Source organism: Vigna angularis, chromosome 1 (assembly GCF_016808095.1).
Source record: "Vigna angularis cultivar LongXiaoDou No.4 chromosome 1, ASM1680809v1, whole genome shotgun sequence".
Classification (NCBI taxonomy): domain Eukaryota; kingdom Viridiplantae; phylum Streptophyta; class Magnoliopsida; order Fabales; family Fabaceae; genus Vigna; species Vigna angularis.
Genome location: NC_068970.1, coordinates 46,620,697 through 46,628,080, shown reverse-complemented (window position 1 = coordinate 46,628,080; position 7,384 = coordinate 46,620,697). Strand labels below are relative to the sequence as shown.

The window sequence follows — 7,384 nt, the reverse complement described above, 5'->3', positions numbered from 1 at the left end:
GTAAGGTGAGTGGCAGTGTGATAATAAATTGGTCATGAGTTTAAAAGAGTGAGAAAAGGCAAATGCTGTTATTTTTCTTGCACATGCATCTGCGGAAGTCAGTGAAATAGTATTTTCTTGCTTGGTGCAATGACCATTGTTGAGATTGTTGATTCTCATCAAGGATTTAAGTTGGTTACTGACAATATAACAACCCGGAATCTGCGCCTCCTCCTCTGGGTGGTGAGTTCTTTCGCTACTTTGTGCCTGCATGGCCATTCCTACTAAAGGGGCTTCCTACAGATTCTTTGCAAATTGAGAGTTCTTGGAAATATGATTACGTTAGTTGTTGAACACTACAGTTTGTGGTCAAATTTGGATGGTACACACAGAAGGAAAGGACTCAGATTGAAGAGCTCATTTTCGCTGAAAGATGTTGTACCAATTAGGCTTCATAATATCAACAATTTGTCAAGTTTTGATCCTTATAAATGTTGGCATTTTAAAAGAATAAAAGACATCACAAACAAAAAATTGCCAAATGCTTGGTACACGTTTGCTGCTTGATTGCTTTTGGAAAATAATCTTTCGTTTAAAGCTCTCAAAAGTTTATTAAAAACCAATTATTTTTTAAAATAAACTGAACTAGACAAGCTCGAAATCCCCCTTCCCCAACTCTAAGTTCTAAATCTTCTGTATTTGTATCTCTAATTATTCTGTATCAACAACAAAAATTTGACACATTAAGTTCAATTTGCAAATTGGATTTGTTACGTTTTTTCTCAGTGCAGTTCTAGACAACCTTACATCTACCATAGTTATGGTTTCCCTATTGCGGAAATTAGTACCTCCATCTGAATACCGAAAGTAAGTGTGTGTTATTTTGTTAACTTCTAGTATAATGTTCAAGCCATGAGGTGAAGTATTAAAGGTGACCATATTTTCTAAAAAACAACAGTATTGATAGACTGGGAAGGTTCATCGTGCATTGCCTAAGGTTTCAATCATTAGATTTATAAGCTTGACAGCTCTGCTCCTTCCTGGGGAATTTTATACTGCAACACTCTTGCCTCTCTTTTTTTAATTGTCTTAAAAATTATCAATTCTCAACAAAAGGTTGTAGGAGGAATCACCCTAAAGAGAATAAAACCTCTATGCTGATGTTGATTTGGTTTTGAAGTCTAGGAACTTAATTTGTTGGTTCACTATTTAGTACTAGTTTAGTTCTGAATAAGGAATTGTAAATTAGATTGTATCTTACTCATGTATAAAAAATGTTTTATAAGGAACTTATTTAAAAACAAGAAAAGAAACTGTGTAACAAACAAGCAATTGAATCAGAAGTATTGGTTAGATTACTTGGCTGTGATGTACAGATTCAGATAAAACAACTAGAAAAGCCAATACATAGTTTTGACATAGTGATGTACAGATTCAGATCAAATCAAGAAGCAGAAGCTAACAATATCTGATGGCAAGGATCAAATCAGCATGCTCAAAACACTTGAAAGGTACCAGAAATGCAGTTATTAGTGCCGTCAAAAATGGGTTGAAACCCGTGAGCCAACCCAGCTCACCACGAGTTTGAGCCGGGTTGGGTTGGAAAAAATGCAAATTTTTTTATGCGAGCCAATTTTGACTCGACTCACTAAGAACCCGGCTCACACGGGTTGAACCCGTGGTGGGTTGGGTTGGCTTACCAACCCACCTATTTTTTTAATTAAATTAAATTAATTATTCAAATCCTATTTTTTTTAAATCAAATTAATTAAATTAATTATTCAAAATGCACAACCTTTACTTAGCAATAGAGTCTTTCACGCTGCTGTCTTTCCAAAAGTTCCCTTCTGGAAATAAAACCCTAAGATTATAGATTGGATAATATGATAGATGGAGATAAAGAAGAAGATGCTTCAAGAGAGCATAATAATGTCGATTTATCCATTCAGGACTCCAATTTAATAGATGGATAATTCAGGAATATATCATTTGTTTTATCTTGTTTTTAGACCTATCTACAAGCATGACAATTTTATCTTGTGTTATATATTTTTGTTAACGGCTATATGACAATTCAGGAATATGTATGTCTCATTAAACTAAATTGATAAAATTTTATGTTTAATAGCTTAGAATATATATAACAATATATTTCTTTTGTTTTATTTTCTTTTATATCAATTGGTCCAATTATTACTTTTTCAATTTGATCAATCAAAGTAACATGTTATAAGAATTTGAGTAGAAGAGGGTGAAAAAAAAGTTAATTAAGTGAGCCAATGAGCCAACCCGTTTAACCCACCAACCCGTGGTGAGTCGGGTCGGGTTCAAATTTTTTCGGCTCGCTAATAAATGAGCCGGGTTGGGTTGGCTCACTAAGTGACCAACCCGTAGTGGGTCGGGTCGGGTCGGGCCGGGTTACCCGTTTTGACAGCTCTAGCAATTATGGAGCGGTGGAGTTAGCAAACCTACTAAAGAGCTCGACAGCACCCTCTACAATGGTAGCCCCAGCCCCAGTAGACCAGTACACCACGACCACTCAACGCAACATCCACAACACGTCACCACCGCAATGCCCTCGTCACGCTATCCACGAAGCACGACCCCTGGTGCCACAGCCACAATCTAATATAGAATGACTTGCAAGGAATTGCAAAAAATTAGAAGCAGGAAAAAAAAAAGCAATCAATTAAGGACCAAGCGCCAAACCTAAAATTCACATAAACAGAACACTAACCCTTATTGCAATCCTAGCGGCAACACCCTCCCTACTCCACGGCATCCGCAATAAATGCTCCAATCACCGTCCACCAACACCCTTCCAGGAGAATCACTCAACAAAAGCTCCAAGCGTACCAAAAATCGTCCAATGCGCCGCCTTAGTCACCAACTGTCCTCGCACCGTCAACGACAACCGCTGTCCCGCCTCACTACCACGACTGAATGAAGGACGACAATGCGAGAAGAAAGGATGACACAATTACGCCCTGAGAACAACCGCGACGACAGTGAGACAATGCGCCTGAGGATTCGTAGGGGAGAGGGAAATAGGACTTGGTCGACGAGCTCGAAATGGGAGAAAGAGACAAGCTCGAAATGGGAGAAGGAAAGCAGATGTTTTGATTTTAATTCACCCTGAAACTTACCACCGTCGGTATTTAAAATCACCCCTGAATTACCCATTGCATAAGGATCGTCGTAAATGGCCGCCGGTATTTTGCACTATGTTTGTAATATTCATGATAAAATTATCTTGAAATTTTATCTTGAAATTAACCCTTATGAAATTCATATTATTAGAAGAGATTTAGTTGATGTATCATCTATTAAGCGATAAAAAGACTAGGATCTTATCAGAAAAATATTACTATTAAATTCTGAATATAGTGTAAAAAACAATATGTTTGAACGCCTCTTATTTAACTCTTTCTACCTGCAATTTATTAAAATATATTTCTTTATCTGAGTTTTCCTTTGATAAAATAATATATATTATATTTGAACTATTCTTTATTCTTTACACATACCACAAGTCTTAAGACAAAATACATATATTTGGAATATGAACACATTTTATTCTCACTTAAAATTATTAGCTATTAAAAATATATTTAATTTTGCATATAAAATATAAAAGAAAAATGTGAAAACTCCTTCCTTAGAGACTCCGCATTCCTCTACCTCAAATTACCCTTCTCATACTAACAACAAAACCGTCCATAAAAATAAAGAATTATCCATGCTAAATCATGAAGACTCCATTTTTAATTTTTTTTAATCTATCCATTTTGATAATTTTTGTGCAAATTGCGGCGAAATTCCCATAACTATTATAAGATAAAATAGTTGGATTAAGAAAAACAATATGCTATAAAAACTATCATCGGTAAAATAATTATATAATTTGATATATTCTCTCCATATAAATAATACACATCTTGTACATAAAATAATTGTTGGGATTACTAATTAAAATATATTAGCCTCATCTTAGTTCATCTGCACAAAAGGATATTTTATATTTTGCAACGAATTCATGTTACTACCCTTTACATTGTTCTAGAAACCAAAAGGTGATTCAATGGTGGTAATTTTTTATTCGACGTACATATTAAATTCTAATGACAAAAGTATCTCGTATGATTGTTTTTCGTTCATTTTTGTTTATAAATTTGAAAAATACTTATGGAGTGATTCTAGTATTTTGAATTTGATAAAAATTAAAATTTAACAGGTACATTAAGAAATTATTTAATTTTAACTCATTTAAGAATAAAATTATTGATAAAGCTATTACAAAAAGCTTTTCCATGATTATGATTTGAAGATAACCGTTAATTTACAAAATTCATATTATTAGAAAAGATTAATATGATGTAATATCTGTTGTTTAAGTGATATAAAAGACTAGGATCTTATCAGAAAAATATACTTTAAATTTGAATACTGAACATCTCTTATTTAGTTCTTTCTACCCGGTCATGGAAATCTCGATCCTACATAACGACAGCTATTAAATTATTTTTGCTTAGTTTTACTTTAATAAATATGAAACAATAAAATACTATAAAATTTATTATTAGTAATTTTTTGTTCTTTATATACCATTATTCGATAAAAAAATGTGATACAGATTTTTAACATTTTAATACAATACACAAACACACACACACACACACATATATATATATATATATATATATATATATATATATATATATATATATATATATATATATATATATATATATATATATATATATATATATATATATATATATATATATATATCATTCTTTTATTGAATTTAAAATACATAAATACAATAAAAAAATTGTTAAGAAAATAACACACGTGATATATCAAAAAATGTTATAAAAATGTGTTAAAATATCTTTTTTTCTTAAAATGGAAGGACGTACAACTAACTTTCTTTTTATTGCGTTTTAATATTAAACTCCAGAATAGTATAAAAGAGACTTTGCACTTCCCATATCGAGAAAGCATCCACAAAAATGAAGTATCTGAGCTCCTATTTCACATTCGCTACAGCCATTGCTCTTTTATTTTCATTTGAACCTCCTTCACTTGATATTTCTGAAAAGTTTGTTCAATGTCTTTACAATTATCCCCATATTTCCAACTCAGTCTCCAATATTGTTTACGCACAAACCAACTCTTCATACTCCTCTATATTAGACATGTCCATTCGAAATTATAGGTTCTTCAACTTAAGCTCAAAACCCCAAGTCATTGTCACACCACTTGAGGTTTTCCACATTCAAGCCACCATAATGTGCTCCCAACGCCATGGCTTGCAGATTCTAACCCGAAGTGGAGGCCACGATTACGAGGGTCTCTCGTACGTTGCCGAGGTTCCCTTTGTCCTTATTGATATCTTCAACCTTCGACAAATCACAGTTGACGTAGAAAACCAAACTGCATGGGTTCAAGCTGGGGCAACTCTTGGTGAACTTTACTACACGATTAGCCAGAAAAGCAAAACACTAGGGTTCCCAGCGGGTGTGTGTGCCACTGTAGGCACTGGTGGCCACTTCAGCGGTGGTGGTTATGGATTCTTGATGCGTAAGTACGGTCTTGCCGCAGATAATATCATTGATGCTCACATAATAGACGTGAATGGTAATCTTCTTGACAGAAAAGCCATGGGTGAGGATCTGTTTTGGGCCATTAGAGGAGGTGGGGGAGCAAGCTTCGGCGTCATCGTGGCTTGGAAGATAAAACTAGTTCCGGTTCCATCAACTGTGACAGTGTTCAATGTTGCAAGGACATTGGAAGAGAATGCAACCGAGATCATCCAAAAGTGGCAGCTTGTGGCCAATAAATTGGACGAACGCATATTCATTAGGGTAGACGTGAAAAAGGTAAATTCAAGTGAACCTGGAAAACAGACAATCCAAGCCAATTTTGTGTCCATGTTTCAAGGAGGTGTCGAAGAACTTATTCCATTGATGCAAAAGAGCTTACCGGAGTTGGGTTTGGAGAGAAAAGACTGTACGGAGACGAGTTGGATTGGGTCAGTTGTCTTCGCGAATGCTGTGTTACTTGGATCAACAGTGAATGAAGCCCCTGAAGTTTTGCTGAACAGAAGTCGATTTCGTCCAGGAATAAACAAAGCAAAATCTGATTATGTTAGGAAACCCATTCCTATTGATGGATTACAAGGGTTATGGCGTTTGCTGTATGAAGTTCCAGATGGTGAGCTTCAATTCGCCCCTTATGGAGGCAAAATGGATTAGATATCGGAATCTGAGATTGCATTCTCACACAGATCTGGATTCATATTTCATATTCACTATGTGGTCGTTTGGGAAGAGGAAGGGGATGAGGCTGCAGAAAGGTACATGAATTGGATTAGAAAGTTGTACAAATATATGGAACCTTTTGTTTCACAGTCTCCGAGAGCTGCATATCTGAATTACAGAGACCTTGACATTGGGGTTAATAACAATGGCTACACAAGCTACAACCAAGCCAGCATTTGGGGTCTCAAGTATTTCAATAACAATTTTAGGAGATTGGCTATAGTGAAGACCAGAGTTGATCCTGACAACTTTTTCAGAAATGAACAAAGCATTCCTACACTTTCGACGGATGAAGGAAATTGAATTAACTTGAAACCATGTAATATCTACAATTGAAATAAAATAAATCTTCTATATTCGGATTTTCAGAATAATGGAAATACGCAAAATTTTAAATTAGATTATTTTCAAATTTTACTAAAGGGACATGTTAACAAATCAATATCATATCAAATTAACACCTAAGTAATTTCGTGGCCAAATATTATTAAAGTGTGCCGACGCACAAGGTTAATTGATTCTAAATTAATAAATGTCATTTTTTTAATTTAATTTTATACTAAGTAAATATGTGTGTTGGTTAAGTCCAACGCTCATTACAAGATTAACGTGGGTTTCACTAATTTTACATTAATTGATTTTAATAAATAAAAATATTTGTTTTAATGTCAAATTAATATTTATCTAATTAACATAATTGAGCTCACTTATCTGACACTGTACTTGGTTTAGTCAACTCTAATTATTCTAAACTTACTTTAATAAGTAAAATATTTGTATAAGTGTCATTATATTAGTATTGACTATAATAACTTGAGTAAATAATAAAAATAAATAAGGTTCATATATTAGTGTTATATTAATGCTAACTATAATAACTTAAATAATAAATATAAGGAAGGTTCATGTAGGCTTAGTTGATGCTCTTATATATGCTATGATTTTCTGCGTGTGTGATAACGAATAGAAATCTTTTAATTTAAAGACTGAAATTTGAAGAATATAATTTTTCATCACTTATAGTTATTTTCTTTTTCCTTTTTGTACAAATTTATTTATTCACATTTATTTGTTTTATC

General features: G+C 33.6%; 1 pseudogene; it reads left to right on the top strand.

Annotated features, from left to right (window-relative positions):
* Positions 1–4,994: 4,994 nt before the first annotated feature.
* Positions 4,995–6,673, top strand: LOC108320036 (tetrahydroberberine oxidase-like; annotated as a pseudogene).
* Positions 6,674–7,384: the final 711 nt, after the last annotated feature.